Source organism: Tiliqua scincoides, chromosome 5 (genome assembly GCF_035046505.1).
Source record: "Tiliqua scincoides isolate rTilSci1 chromosome 5, rTilSci1.hap2, whole genome shotgun sequence".
Lineage (NCBI taxonomy): Eukaryota > Metazoa > Chordata > Lepidosauria > Squamata > Scincidae > Tiliqua > Tiliqua scincoides.
The window spans coordinates 141,050,174-141,066,781 of NC_089825.1; the positions used below are offsets into that span (position 1 = coordinate 141,050,174).

Below are 16,608 nucleotides of genomic sequence, written 5' to 3' on the forward strand. Positions count from 1 at the left end.
CAGCTGACCATGAAGATCACTCTCTCCCATTGATAGTAGTGGGGTTTGAAAGGACTTGACTTTGCTGTATGTTAGTAGCTATTGTGCATTCCCTCCTCCACCATCACGCCCACTCATATACTCTCCAGATTTGATAAGGAAGATGTGAGTGGATTGGAAGATATAGTGAAGGGGAGATGAGTGGTGGACTAGAACATCTCCTGGGAGACAATCTAGCCCCAGCCTGCCCTTCACTCCTCTCCTCCATTTTCATTTTCAAATTCAGAATTTGGAGGAGAAGCAGTAGGAGTGGGAGCAGTGACAGGTCTTTGCACCTGCTGATGTGACACTGAGGAAAGGCTGGTGGTAACTCCTGTACTGGAAGGTTTGGGGGATCCCTGCTCATCTCCAGGTATCTCCAAAACCCAACTCTAGAAGAATACAAAAAACTCCATCCCTTTCCCATGCTCTGCAACATGGCCAAGAGATTTGATTTCCAGCTGAGTTTGTTCTCAGCAGGTTTGGTAAGTCTTCTCCCTGGAAAATTCAGCTGTGCCACTTTGGTCTTTTGCCGTGCTGAACTGTGGATCCTGAAAACATCATCTAAGGACTGGTGCACTTGCATATGTTCATAGTAAGAAGCACCAAGTGAAAACTTTGAGAGAGAACCCGTGTGGTGGTGTAGCTGCATTACTGGACTTAGACCAGAGAGATTAACTGCCCAATCCTATGGGCTAACCCATGCTGCTGGAACTCATGGTCTGGCAGTTCAACCTACTTTATGACTGGGCAAAATGCCAGCCACTGCTACAATGGCTCTGCCACAATGGCACTGGCCCAGGTAAGAGGTGTTTAGTGGGTGGGGAGGGGTAGGGCTGGAGCACTTTTGGGGGAGGAGGTGGGCAGTGGGCAAGATGGGACAGACATAGCTAGAGGGGGTGCAAAGCACCAAGTTTCGCAGGGAGCCTCACTGTGGCATGCAAGTGGCCCCTCCCCCTCCCTTTTGGAACCATTCTGGGTATATGCCTCCATTTTGCAACCACCACCCAGAATGGCTTTGAAGGGGAAGGACCACTTGCAGACTCTGGTGAGGCTCCCTGCAAAACCTGGAGCTTTGCACCCTCTCTAGCTACGCCATTGGGGGTGGAGCATAGTGGCAAACATGGGTGCCAGATCCTATACACCCAAAATTCAGCCTGTGATGCCTCCTTACTCTCCTCAGATTTATACCAGCTGTAGAGCTGGCATAAGTCCAAAGAGACACATAGGCACCAGTAGGCTACCAGGGAATAGAGGAAAAAAAGTTCCTTTAGCTCAAGAAGACTGCCTAATCACACCCCACCCCCAACGTTGCATGCATCATGTACAGAGGTGAATCCAGGGGCAGCACTGCCTAGGGCGGTGATGTCGTGGCATCATGCAATATCATGAGTCACATGATGTCACTTTTGGGTTGAGAGGAGGGAGTTTCACAGTGTGGGTGCTGCTCCCCTGCTCCATCTCTCTGTCTACTCTTCTGGCATCTGCAGAGCACAGTGCTGGATAGGACTGGGCTGTTTGTTGGCCAGAGAACCTTGTAAATTCACTTGCCAGAACTCTTATGTCCAGTGGCGCAGTGTGGTTTATGACCGTTGTGAAATTCAACATGACATAGAGCATGGCCAGGCTGCCACTACAGGCGGTGAGCAGATGTGGCCAGGTGTCAACGAACCTGAGGAAAGCCCTGGTGCCAGAGAGTCAGTATGGTTGGCAAAGGGTGGGGGGAACAAGGTGGGGAAGGGAAGAAATGGGGCAGAGGCTGGGTTGAGAGGGTGGGTCAAGGCCAGAAAGGGTACAGTATCAGCAGCAAAATTGCTGACATGGGTCTGAGTAGACCTACATGGAAAACAGAGGCTTACAAATGTTCCCTTGCCCAGAAGAAACCTCTGCGACTGTCCCACTCCCAGGATGCAGGGCATGCTCTAGTGAAATGGCTGCATCCACAGGGGCTGGGGTTTAGATTGAATTGGGCTGTCAGTGATTTTGGCAATGATCAATGGGTGATTTTGAACCAGATGTTACCTCACAGCCTTATTGGGCTGCTCTAATGCTAAAAGGGGAAGGAAACTATGCTTGTGTCGTTTAGGATGGCTGGGGTACAAAGTAAACAGTTGAGCTGCATCAACTTTTGCTGATGTAACTTTTTCCTCCAAGGGGAAAATGCACTTGCAGAAAGCACACAGACCCTCTAAGGTTCTGCTGTTCCTGCTGAATCTTTTCTTTTTCCATTTATAATTAACCCCTTTGGGACTGAGCAGCATTCAGCACCATCTAGGATGCTGATGTCTTCATCACCTGAAGGTAAAGGCCACAAGATTTGAATATAGAGGGTGAAATCCAAGGACCCCAAACTGCATGAGGATTATGTCAAGGGAACCTGAAGAATTGTGGCCACTTATTGTAAATTCCAGATGAGGTGAAAAATATTGGGGAGAAGTGAATAAGAACATAAGAACATAAGAACAGCCCCACTGGATCAGGCCATAGGCCCATCTAGTCCAGCTTCCTGTATCTCACAGCGGCCCACCAAATGCCCCAGGGAGCACACCAGATAACAAGAGACCTCATCCTGGTGCCCTCCCCTACATCTGGCATTCTGACTTAACCCATTTCTAAAATCAGGAGGTTGCGCATACACATCATGGCTTGTACCCCATAATGGATTTTTCCTCCAGAAACCCGTCCAATCCCCTTTTAAAGGCGTCTAGGCTAGACGCCAGCACCACATCCTGTGGCAAGGAGTTCCACAGACCAACCACACGCTGAGTAAAGAAATATTTTCTTTTGTCTGTCCTAACCCGCCCAACACTCAATTTTAGTGGATGTCCCCTGGTTCTGGTATTATGTGAGAGTGTAAAGAGCATCTCCCTATCCACTCTGTCCATCCCCTGCATAATTTTGTATGTCTCAATCATGTCCCCCCTCAAGCGTCTCTTTTCTAGGCTGAAGAGGCCCAAACGCCATAGCCTTTCCTCATAAGGAAGGTGCCCCAGCCCCGTAATCATCTTAGTCGCTCCTCACAATCACTTCTGGTCTTTACCACTCGGAAAAGTTTGGTGTCATTTGCAAACTTAGCCACTTCACTGCTCAACCCTGTCTCCAGGTCATTTATGAAGAGGTTGAAAAGCACCGGTCCCAGGACTGATCCTTGGGGCACACCGCTTTTCACCTCTCTCCATTGTGAAAATTGCCCATTGACACCCACTCTCTGCTTCCTGGCCTCCAACCAGTTCTCAATCCATGAGAGGACCTGTCCTCTAATTCCCTGACTGTGGAGTTTTTTCAGTAGCCTTTGGTGAGGGACCGTGTCAAATGCCTTCTGAAAGTCCAGATATATAATGTCCACGGGTTCTCCCGCATCCACATGCCTGTTGACCTTTTCAAAGAATTCTATAAGGTTCGTGAGGCAAGACTTACCCTTACAGAAGCCATGCTGACTCTCCCTCAGCAAGGCCTGTTCGTCTATGTGTTTTGAGATCCTATCTTTGATGATCCTATCTTTGATGATCATCTAGAGAATGACTATTCTCATTCATTCAGATTCTCAATTTGTATCACTACCCACTCTGCCAAAGATCTCCAGCAGCTCATGGATCATTTTAGCAAGGCCTGCCAAGATTTTGGACTGACAATCAGCCTGAAGAAAACACAGGTCATGGTTCAGGATGTGGACTTACCTCCCTGCATTACAATCTCTGCGCATGAACTGGAGGTATTCTCTCGATACCGAGCTAAACAAACGCATCGGTAAAGCAGCTACCACGTTTTCCAGACTCACAAAGAGAGTCTGGTCCAACAAGAAGCTGACGGAACATACCAAGATCCAGGTCTACAGAGCTTGCGTCCTGAGTACACTTCTGTACTGCAGCGAGTCATGGACTCTTCACTCACAACAGGAGAGGAAACTAAATGCTTTCCACATGCACTGCCTCCAACGTATTCTCGGCATCACCTGGCAGGACAAAGTTCCAAACAACACAGTCCTGGAACGTGCTGGAATCCCTAGCATGTATGCACTACTGAAACAGAGATGCCTGCGTTGGCTCAGTCATGTCGTGAGAATGGATGATGGCCGGATCCCAAAGGATCTCCTCTATGGAGAACTCGTGCAAGGAAAGCGCCCTACAGGTAGACCACAGCTGCGATACAAGGATATCTGCAAGAGGGATCTTAAGGCCTTAGGAGTGGACCTCAACAAGTGGGAAACCCTGGCCTCTGAGCGGCCCGCTTGGAGGCAGGCTGTGCAGCATGGCCTTTCCCAGTTTGAAGAGACACTTGGCCAACAGTCTGAGGCTAAGAGGCAAAGAAGGAAGGCCCATAGCCAGGGAGACAGGCCAGGGACAGACTGCACTTGCTCCCAGTGTGGAAGGGATTGTCACTCCTGAATCGGCCTTTTCAGCCACACTAGACGCTGTTCCAGAACCACCTTTCAGAGCGCGATACCATAGTCTTTCGAGACTGAAGGTTGCCAACTAACAGTTGCATAGAGAAACATGTTTTCATTCATGTTCAAATCATCTTATTTTCATATGAGAGCAGCATTCAGTACCACCTTGTCTTCCATCTCCATCTCCTTCCTTTAGCTCAGCTGGATTTCTTGGATCTCCTTTTTCCATCCTTCCTGAACCTTCTTGAAAGACCACAGAGTCTGGAAGATGCAGGATGAGACTCCCAAGGCCTTGAAATGAAAAGCTGATTGCTTTGATGGAAGGTACTTGTCCTTGTTTCAAGGGGAATTGATCCTTTTTTAATGTGAATTGTGATGAAAGTGAGAGTCTTTGCAGAAGGTGAGGTCTATCATATATGGGAATAGTCCCCTCAGGCAGCTTGTCACTTCCATGATACAGAAATAGCACTGGTATTAATTTTATTTCTAATTATGGAGTAGTATATCATCTCATGTTAACACAGAACTGCTTTTGTAACTTCATATTTAGAGAAAATCTATGTTCCTCTTGCAAACGTCCAAAGGAACATACTCACCCCTTTGTTATGTAGATTTAACCATAAAATTTTAGAACTCTTACAACTTGGAAACATATTTTAACAAAAATATATACATTTGTGAAAGTCTATACTTGCACACAGTCATCAATATTCCCTTCTACTACATCACTATGCTGTTTTAACTATTCTTTCACAAACTGCAAAGAGACTATGCTCTAAATTGCAAGGCACAAATTACATAAAGGGAAAAAAAGGGGGTTGGGGGTACGAAAAGAAAAAGAGAAACTATTTTATTAGAGAGGAAACTGGTTTATGGCCCAATTCTACAAGGGCCGAACACAGCTGGAACTAGCATTCTGGTTGTGTAAGTTAGTTGATGGCTGTCGCAAAAGGCAATATGTATCACAGAGTCTGGCCACTGTCACAAGCAGTGACTGGTTGCCACACTACACCAGCATTTCCTCCATGTCCCCCAACAAGTCAGCATAGGGGCAGAAGGGAGGCAGGGAGGGGCAAGGAGAGGAGTGGAGAGACATAGGGGCAGAATGAGTGCTGGAAGGGTGTGATATCCGTGGCGCCTGCACCACTGATATTCTATCCCCCTTCCAGGCCTCGACTTGTGTTCCCAGATTCACTGGAACTTGCGCCAGCTAAGTCACTGGAGCAGGTCTGAGTAGAACCGTTCTGGCACCAGAGGCTTACCCCCAGGTAAGAGAATAGATACAGTGCCTACTCCTGTGGCATGGCTGCATCATGGGGAGGCAAAGGATAGGACTGGGCTGTTTGTTGGCCAGAGAACTCCGTAAGCTCCCTAGCTGTAAACTTCATAAATACCCTGGAGGGCATATCTAAATAGAACTACGAACCTTTATAAAATGTGTGCAGTCCATTAATAAGCCTGTGAGAAAAATTAAACCTTTCATTTTCCAGTGGAATATCCCAAATAGGAATGTTATTATAACTTAAACTGAATTTCTTTGTTCAGCATTTACTAGTTACTGTTCGCTATTTCCAAAATAAACAGTAGCATAAACATGTTTAATGTACCCTGACCAAGTCAGATTTAATCTCCCTCTCCTGTGTTATTTGAGGGTCTGAATATTTGCAACATAGGACAATGCCTGAATCCATTTTTTTTAATCTTCCTTCAGAACTCTGGTAATTAGAAGACATGGAACAAATGAAGCTACCTAATGTGTAAATCAGAAGAGTGGTATGTGTAAAATCATTTCATCCATATCATTTCCTCAAGGAACTCAGGGCAGCACACAATGTTCTCCCTTTTATCCTCACAACAATCCTGCAAGGTTGTTTGGATTGAGGCAGAATGAATGGTCAAGGCCACCCAGAGTTCTCTGTGGATGAATAAGGTTTTGAACCTGTGTCTTACCAGTCTCTGTACAATACTGTCTCTACTCATGTGCTCAGGAGGCCAGTTGTTCTGTAAGGTGTTGTCCCATCTGTCAGTAATTCTGCACAGACCCCCACATAGGCACACACATTTGTGTGGGGAACCAAATTCACAGTTGGGAAGTTTGAACATCTGACCTTTCTTTAGAAAAACCAGCTCCCCTTGGTTCCTAGATCTCAAGGTCCTGATGATGGGCTTGGAACGCCTCTTGAAATCTCAGCTGCCAGGTGTCAATCCCATTCCCCAGCAGGAAGAGAGAATGGCTACTATACTCGGCATTGACTCTCCCGGACCCCTTCCACCTAGCCAAAGCTAACTCCCCCAAACTGAAAAAGAACTAGCGAGATGTCAGCATCATTCACCTGATTTGCACAGCTTTTTGAAACAGATTTTCTGAGAGAGTACAGAGTTTTGAATATTGGTCTGGGATGTGTCTTGGTAATATGAGACAGGAGCCTGGATTTCCATGTAGAAAAATAAGAGCAAGAACTTATTGATTATAGTTACAGGATAGGCATATGATGTGGTAGATGAGGAGGGCAGGGCCTGAAGAAAATCACATTTTTTTCTCCCACTAGAATCAGCCATCAAGATGAATGGGTCCACTGTGACAGAGTTTGTGTTCCTGGAATTCTCCTCCTCCTACACTTTCCAACTGTTCCTTATAGCTCTGGTCATGACCTGTTACACCATCATCCTTGTGGGCAATCTACTAATCATGGTGATTGTGTGGACTGAGCCCAAGCTCTTTCAGTGCCCCATGTATTTGTTTCTTGCCAATCTGTCCCTCCTCGATATGTCTTTGGGCTCTGTCGCTGCCCCAGAATTGTTGATTCACCTACTGAACAATGGCCATACCATTTCTTATGGGGGCTGCATGGCTCAGATATTTGCCTTCTACCTCATTGGAAGTGCAGAAATGTTCCTTCTCACAGTCATGGCCTTCGATCGTTATGTGGCCATCTGCCATCCACTGAGGTACACCACTATCATGAAGGGACAGCGTTGCTTCTACCTCCTCATACTTTGCTGGACAGGAGGTCTCATGCATGCCATTTTCCAGACAGTGGTCACGGCTCGGCTACCTCTTTGTGGACCGAATGTCCTGGACAATTTCTTCTGTGACATCCCACAGATAAGAAAGCTGGTCTGTTCAGACATCCATGTGAATGAGATACTCTTCATTTTCTGTGACAGTTTGATCATTCTACCCTGCTTTGTGACCTTGCTGATTTCGTATGCCACCATCATAGCCACACTCTGCACCCAGTTTGGGAAGGGTGGTAGGAAGGGTCTCTCCACCTGTGGCTCCCACCTAACAGTTGTCTTCCTCTTCTATGGGCCCATTGTTTTTGTTATGACAAACCCCTCCTCTAGCTCCCAATTGGACAAAATGGCCTCCTTGTTCTACATGGTGGTCACTCCTGCTCTCAATCCTCTGCTCTACACTCTGAGGAACAAAGAGGTGAAAGGAGCCATGAGGAAGTTGAAAAACAAGTGTAAACATCTTCTGCTTCCTCAGAGGAAGTCCATGTGTATAACTTACTTTCCCTGACGTATTGCATATGAGTCCTCAGGTTCGCTGTTAAGATGGCTTCAAGCAGTCTGTGTCTTCAGAACATCATGAATCTTCACGTATGTGGCATTATTTTGTCGATTGCCCAGTTTGCAGGCTTTGGGCGCAGTCCTAACCCCTTATGTCAACGCTCTCCAGCACTGGCATAGCGGTGCCAATGGTACGTGTGCTGCATCCTGCAGTTGGGGGTCATTCACGGAGGCCTCCTCAAAGTAAGGGAATGTTTGTTCCCTTACCTCAGAGCTGCATTGCCCTTATGTCGGTGCTAGAAAGCACCAACATAAGGGGTTAGGAGTGTGCCCTTAGCTTGTCAACTGGTCAACATCAGAGTGGATGACGTGTGTGAATACAAAATATTTGCTTTTCTTCCATTTGATTAATACCAAAAGATTCAAGACTATTTATTTAAATTAAGCACATATGAATTGTGACAAGTAATGTAATACAGAATGCAATGAAACAAACCATGTTGAGATATCTGCATTCATTCAAAAGTTTTAACCAAATAACCAGAAAAAGAAAACATAACTGCCTTATGCAAGAAAAAGTGGATTTCTTTAACTCAAAACTGACCAAGGAGACTGATTGTTCCAAGAGCCAATGAGGTGTTATTATGACACAGCAGGGAACCAATAAGTATGAGTCAGCTCTAATTTCCACGAATCAGGGTCAATACTAGGACTTCCTTTTTGGTGTCATCAAATTGAGCACTGGTTTTTTGTTGGTTACTGATTTGTTAGTGGAGGTTTGAGGTCAGAGTTTCCTTCTCTTAGATGAGCTGCCTTTCCAGGCTGATGAGTCCCATCTACCCGGTTGCCAACAACTGATTTGTTAGTACAGTACTGTACTGTTTTTTGTATTGGCAACCTTCAGTCTCGAAAGACTATGGTATTGTGCTCTGAAAGGTGGTTCTGGCACAGCATCTAGTGTGGCTGAAAAGGCCAATCCGGGAGTGACAATCCCTTCCACACCGGGAGCAAGTGCAGTCTGTCCCTGGTCTGTCTCCCTGGCTATGGGCCTTCCTTCTTTGCCTCTTAGCCTCAGACTGTTGGCCAAGTGTCTCTTCAAACTGGGAAAGGCCATGCTGCACAGCCTGCCTCCAAGCGGGCCGCTCAGAGGCCAGGGTTTCCCACTTGTTGAGGTCCATCCCTAAGGCCTTCAGATCCCTCTTGCAGATGTCCTTGTATCGCAGCTGTGGTCTACCTGTAGGGCGCTTTCCTTGCACGAGTTCTCCATAGAGGAGATCCTTTGGGATCCGGCCATCATCCATTCTCATGACATGACCGAGCCAACGCAGGCGTCTCTTTTTCAGCAGTGAATACATGCTAGGGATTCCAGCACGTTCCAGGACTGTGTTGTTTGGAACTTTGTCCTGCCAGGTGATGCCGAGGATGCATCGGAGGCAGCGCATGTGGAAAGCGCTCAGTTACCTCTCCTGTTGTGAGCGAAGAGTCCATGACTCGCTGCAGTACAGAAGTGTACTCAGGACGCAAGCTCTGTAAACCTGGATCTTGGTATGTTCCGTCAGCTTCTTGTTGGATCAGACTCTCTTTGTAAGTCTGGAAAATGTGGTAGCTGCTTTACCGATGCGCTTGTTTAGCTCGGTATCGAGAGAAAGAGTGTCGGAGATCGTTGAGCCAAGGTACACAAAGTCATGGACAACCTCCAGTTCATGCGCAGAGATTGTAATGCAGGGAGGTGAGTCCAGGTACCTGTATTATATATTAAAATAAATAAACTTAGCGATGGTTACACCCGCCCTAGTGATGCCATTGCATTTAGGCTGTTCATTAGATATTGCAATTTATTCTGTATGGCCTGATATGAGAGGAGATTCATCATGGGGGTGAAGCAAAGAGCTCTTGCACTGAGTGATGCAAACCAGGTGATGAAAAACAAAGTGACACTTTCATTCATTCATTCATTCATTCCTCTTGAAACTGCTTTGTGAGCTTTTTTTTTTTTTTTTGCTGAAAAAATGATATAGAAGTATTTGTTATAAGAATAACTCCGAAGATGCATAATTGATGCAGATCAGGTCTACCATCCATCACCACTGGGACAAAAGAACAGTCTTCCAATTCAGGATTCCTCAGAATGCTTCCCCCTCTTTTGTACATAACATGTCCCCTTTCTGTTCTTGCACTTAGATTGGCTCCATAGCTGTTGTGGGTCAGAGAAGACCCATATCCAGCCTGAGGGCTTCTGTGAAGATGCGTAAAATGGAGATCCTGGCTAGATTGGTGACCAAGATGTTCTTGGGGGGATGTTCTGAATCCCCCCTCTCTCCCCCTCTTTTCTTTGTGGGGTGGGTTGTGTGTACTTTTATACATTTTTAGTGTACTAGGATGCAAGAAAATGTTGCAGATTGGAAGGCCTTCCCGTGGGCATCACCATGGCTCCTTATTGGCCTCCTTTGCTCTCTCCACAGCCTTCCTTAGGCAACCATCTGACAGGTCCTCCTTGTGGGGCCCCCAGAGGCCTCAGAAGTGGGGGAGGGGGGAGTTGCCTCACTCTACATCCTCTGCCTCCTCCAGGTTCAGATGACTTCCTCACCAAATGGACCAAATGGATCCTAGGCCACTTTGACTTTTAGACAAAGCCTTTTATGGCCCTCTGGGAGTGACTCTACCAGAATTGCTCATCGTAGACCAGGAGGGACTTATGTATTCTGCTCCTGAACCCTCCGTTTCCTGATCAAGGCTCCCTCAACTTGAACCCATGTGTCCATAAGGCTGCTGTGGCCACTGACAGTCTTTTTCACTTCCGGTGGTCAGTCATGAGGCTGACTGAACCTCAGGTTTGAATTGTAATTCCAGGTTTAGTGACGCTCCAGTGCATACCTGGCAGAGCAATTCTGCTTCCTTGACCACTTTTCACAGGGGCTGTTGGTCAGGAAGCTGAGAGCCACTAGGAGATTTGGTGCCAGGGCAGCTATGACAAAAGGTGGGCTCTAGGCAGGCAACTGTCTCCTCCAGGATAGGTGTCCATACAGGAGGAATTTGGGAGTAGGCTGGCAGAACCTGATGGAATTGACCTATCTATGTATGTATAACTAATAAACATGGCCCATTTATTTTCTTCCAACTTGTTGTCACATGTGCTTATTGTGGGGGAAACCTGAGCAATCTACCTACCCAATTTCATAATCCTGCTGATCTCCCATTCTATGATCTCACAGGAGTTTTTAATTGCCCTCCAAAGTAATCTCAACACATGTGGTGGGAAGGCACTGTCCACTGCCAACTCTCACCTGATGGTGCCCAGCTAATCTTTTTCTTTCCTTTGAAGGCGTGCAGAGTCACACATGTTCACATGCACATGTGGTGCTGGATATCCTCTTCGGGGACAATCTGGACTGTAAATGGTACTTCCTGGACTGGTGGCAAGAGGCCTTGGACAAGGAGACCTCTTTTTGATTGACCATTGTATAATTGCATGATCCAAATTCATATGGATGTACCACACCCTGCTGGAGCAGAATATTATTGCCTTGATCTAAACTATTTGCTAGAGGTTTTTTTATTATCTGAATTGCTGTCACCCTTCCTTTTTCTCTTCTCCACTAACCCTTCAACCTGGTCCCCTCTTCTATCCCTTCTGCATCCTAAGGACCCCACTTTGTTGATCCCAGGTATCTCTGGAAACCCACATAATCTCTCTGTGTCCTTTCTTCCCTTCTTTCCACCCTTCAAGCTCTGCTCCCTTCTCCTTCAAAGGACTTTCTCTGCCCTCCCTTCTCCTCTCTCTGTTCTTCCTAACAGCTACCATCACTTAGAACACTGTGTTGCAAACCAGGGCTTTCCACCCAAGTGAAGGTCATGTGGATATTCCTGAGGTTTGCAGGAAGCAGCATTCCCTCTAAGCTGTGCAGCTGCACACAGCAAGATCCTATCCCCATTTCCCCATCCTGAGATGCCCCTGATTGTCCTCTAACATGAGCCAGCAAAATGGCTGTCATAGGTCCAAGGAAACCCATTGGAGACCAGGCATCCTCCAGGAAAGAAAGTAAGAGAATGTTTTACCTACAACTCTGGGGTCATTTGATTGGCCCTCTTACCATAGCTTGCAGTGCGCACTCTATCGCCAGTGCTGTGTGCTTCGCTGTTCCACTGTCGTAAAGCCCAGTTAGGATTGGTTTATCAGGCAGCCCAATCCTAAATTGCACTGACATAGCCAGTTCACGTGCCCTGTGCTGCATCCAAAGCAATTTAGAAGCAGGCTGGATGTCTCCTCGGGACAAGGGGCATTTTTCCCCTTACCCCATGTCGAGCGCCGGCCACCACTATGGGGCTTCTCAGATCTATGCCAGCTGAGCCAAAAGAGGGGAGGGGTTAGGATATGGAGAAGGCCTGCTCTGCTAGTCTTCCCTCTCTGGTCTGATCCACCCCCTGTTCCGCCCTTCCCTACCCAAAAATACCCCCCACCTCCAAAACACCTTCCTGCCACACTCCCCACACCCTGTGCCACCCGGCACAAACTTACCTGTGCCAGCCACTATAGGGTCCAGATGTGACGCTTCTGAGCTGACAGAGGCCTTCGGGCCAGCCCAGCCAGCTCATGAGCAGCCACAAATTTGCCTTACAGCACATTTGCAACACTCTGAGCTGGTGTGGGGATGTCCGTGCCAGCAAACTGCCAATTTAGGATTGTGCTGTCAATGGTTCAGTTGGGTGGTTTTGGGACAGCTGCTTTCTTTCAGCTTTACTGGGCTGTTGTAGTGAAAAGAGTGGAAGGCAACCAAGATTGCCACATTGAGAATGGATGGGGTACAATTTGCGTGAGTGAATGGCACCACTGTCTGCAAATGTTGGCTCTTCCTCCTGGGGGAAAAGCACTTAGGAGAAGCAGAGAAGCCCGCTGAAGTTCTGCTGTTTACAAGAACTTCAGAACCTTTTTTCATTTATAATGAACCCATTTTGGATTTAAGAGCAATCTTTATCCACCAGGATACTGATGACTTAATCAACTTTTAATTTTTTTTTTTTAAGTTATGCTCTGAATATAGAGGGTGAAAGCCAAGGACCTCCCATTCCAATAGGATTAGGTCAAGAGAACCTGGGAGTACTGCATCCTCTTAAATTGTAGTTGAGGTGAAAGATATTGGTGGGGGGGGGACACAAATGACTCGTCTCACTCACATTCTTCATTTGCCTTGTTGCATGGAGAGATTTATTTTTGTTCAAGGTACAGTTCCCACATTTTCATATAACAATATCGTCCTGGACAAGTTCCTCATCTGTCTCCATCTCCTGCCTTCCACTCACCTGGATTTCTTCTTCTCTCCTCCATCCTGAGCCTTCTTGAAAAATCATGGACATCTGAGGACGCAACACTGCCTTGCACAGGAGAGCTGGTTACGGTGACAGAAAGTATTTGCTCCAGATCCCCATTCAATGAGAATTGCAGCAAAAGGGAGAGACTTTTCAACAGGTGAAATATATGATAACAGTCCGTTTGGGCAGCTTGCCTTTTCCATGATACAAAGATATTGCAGGTCTTGATTTCATTTCTAATTACAGAGTATTATTTGCCATAGAACATGTACTATATAATACAGTGTTTCTCAAACAGTGGGTCACGACCCACTAGGTGGATCGTGAGCCCATTTCAGGTGGGTTCCCATTCAATATTTTATTTTTGATATATTAGACTGGTATGTCACTTGGGGAAAAGTCTGTACTTTTAACAGGCTACTATGTATATGCTTTTAACAATGGTAGTAAATGGGACTTACTCCTGGGTTAGTGTGGGTAGGATTGCAGCCTAGGATTGCTAAAATTTTTCCTGCTTGATGATGTCATTTCTGAGCTAGACATCTCTTCCAAGTTAATGATATCACTACCTGTGGGGGCCTGACAGATGGTCGTTCTAAAAAGTGGGTCCCAGTGCTAAAAAGTTTGAGAACCACTGAAGTAATCGATTTCCTGTAAATTCATAGTTCAGGAAAGTCTATATTTCTTTATTACATAAACTCTCTCAGATGAATACAATCTATTCTATCAATCTAACCAGAACATTTTTTTAACTCTTCCAGTTTGGAAGCAGAGCCTAACAAAAATTTGTATGTTTGTGAAGGTCAATATTTTTCTCCAGCCATCAATATTTCTTCCTTCTGCATCAGCACTTTCTTTTAACCATTTTTCAAACTGTTATGAGGCTGTGCTCTAAACTGCAGAGTACAAATTAAATAAAGTTGTTACCTGGCCCCCAAAATCGGAGGTCAAGGTGGGGTGCCCAGTGGGTCTGATCTGGACACACAGAGCGGATGGTCACAAAGTCTTCACTGCAGATTAACCAAACAAGGCACAAGGAGAATGTTCTCAGATCATGTGCAAAGTTCAGCTAGATGCAGCCAGCCTTTAACACTCAGTTCAAAGCAATACGATTCAACAGGCAAAAGTTCAGAAAATTTCCAAATATCTCTGACTCACCCAAGCTCCCCTTTACCCCTCCTTTTGGTTACTCTTCTTGCAAGAAAACACAGGCCAGCCCTGTCTGGTCTTCAAGGACCAGAGGGCTGGGAAACTGGGACTAAAAGCACTGGGTGAGGACATGAAGCCATCCTACTAATTAGCAGCAAATAGTTTGTAAGTATGTAGGGAATGTAAGTAAGTTTGTAAGTATGTAGGGAAGACTGTTTACCCTGCACATGCCCAATCTCATCTGATCTTGGAAGCTAAGCAGGGTCAGGCCTGGTTAGTACTTGGATGGGAGACTGCCTGGGAATACTGGGTGCTGTAGGCTTATACCATAGTCTTTCGAGACTGAAGGTTACCAACCATGTAGTTTTATTCTCATCCCAAGCATAGAGTTACTGTTGCTAAAGCCTACAGCCCCCTGCTCTCAGAATGTTCCATGTCCTGACCTGGACCGACAGGGGAACTTAGGGCATCAAAGTAAAAAGTAAAGATGTTTTTAGAGGACATTTGGAGGACATTTCCAGCTCTCACATGGCTTTGTTTGAGGAAGGAAGCCTGAAGCCGATCTGAGCAGGAGTATGAACAGTGGGAGCTCTTCACAACTACGGATGGGTCAGTAAAGAAGAGATGTGGTAACATTTGACTGCCAGCCTCCTATACTGAAAAGTCTGAGGTCTTGCTTGTCTCCAAGTGTCTCCAAAATCTAATTCTAGAAGAATGCCAAAAATCCCATTCCTTCCTCTCCATGCTCTCCAACAGGCATAACAGATGTGACTTCCAGCTGAGTTTGCTCTCAGCAGCATGGGTCATCCTTTTCCCTGGAACATTGAGAGTGCCACTTTGGTCTTTGCTGTGCTCAACAGTGAATCCTGGGATCATTGTCTAGAGGACTGGTGCACTTGCAGGAATTCTTTGCAAGAAGCATAAAATGTGTCCAGTGAAAACTTGGAAGGAGAACCTGTTTGGTGTTGTATCTGAATTACTGGACTTAGGCCAGAGAGACTGGCAAGCTACTGCTATCTCCTGCCATACTATAGCCACATATGCTGTACCAACTGGGCATGCACTGCAATGCATGGAGGGGGCATGATCAAACACCAAGGAAGAGATAAGTAAAAATATTTCCTTGTGGGTCCCATTGGTCCTGTCCCAACGCTTGTGTAAGTCCAAGGAGAGGCAGGGGGTCTACCAGAGCAGAAAAGAAGGAATGGGATCCTGGTGCAAGTCACTGCCACTGGGATCTACCACTCCCTTCTCCTCCCCACCCCAAATATCCCCTTCCCACTCAAAAAATGCCCCCCCCCCCCACTTAGCAGCAGTAGCTTCAGCTGGGCTAGCATCAGCATGTTCACACAGTGCTGGGCCTTATTGGTGTATCCTAAGATACACTGACATAATTGAATTGGGCCTTTAGTTGTTCAGCTGGGTGATTTTTGAGCCAGATGCTAGTGCTTATTAAGCTGCTTATTTGGCTCTTAGGAAGATAAAAGAAGAAGGGACCCATGCTGGCCACTCTGAGGATGCCTGGGGTGAAAATTAAATACATCAACTGAACCAACTTCTGCATTTGAGAAAAGAGACATTTGCCCTCTACAGTCCTGTTGTTTGCAAGAACTTCAAAGTCTTTTCAATTCCTAAAGTTAAGAATTTCAACATCAACTTCATTTGTAATTAGCCCCTTTGGGACTGAACGGCAGTTGGCACTGTCCAGGATCAACTGTAGGAAAAGGTGCTGTACATAGAGTGTTAAATCCAAGGACCTCAGATTGCAGGAGGATTATATCAAGGGAAACTTTGAAAGCCCCATCCTCTTGATTACCGGATAAGGTGAAAGGTATTGGGTGGGGGAAGTCTTGTCACTCAAATTCTTCCTTTGCATTATTGCTAGAAGAAACTTATTTTCATTGAAGTTCCCCGTTCTCTCATTTTCATAAGAGCAACGACCTACACCACATCACCTTCCATTCCCATCTCCTTTCTTTTCTCACCTGAATTTCTTACACCTCCTTTTTTTGTACATTCTGATCCTTCTTGAAAGATCACAACATTTGATGAGTGTGGGATTGCCTTGCATTGAAGTCTTGATCACTGAGATGGCCTGCCCCAGACCCCTTTGAGTGTGAATTCCAACGAGAGTGAGTATAATGCTTATTTTATGACCTTGTAGACTATAAAATCTGTTGCTTTTGTTTCTCTGGGTGTGCCTCTTCTTGGAACTACAAGTTGATTTAGGG

At 46.1% G+C, this 16,608-nt stretch overlaps 1 pseudogene; it reads left to right on the plus strand.

Annotated features, from left to right (window-relative positions):
- Positions 1-14,584: 14,584 nt before the first annotated feature.
- On the plus strand, positions 14,585-14,699 carry LOC136654644 (5S ribosomal RNA; annotated as a pseudogene).
- Positions 14,700-16,608: the final 1,909 nt, after the last annotated feature.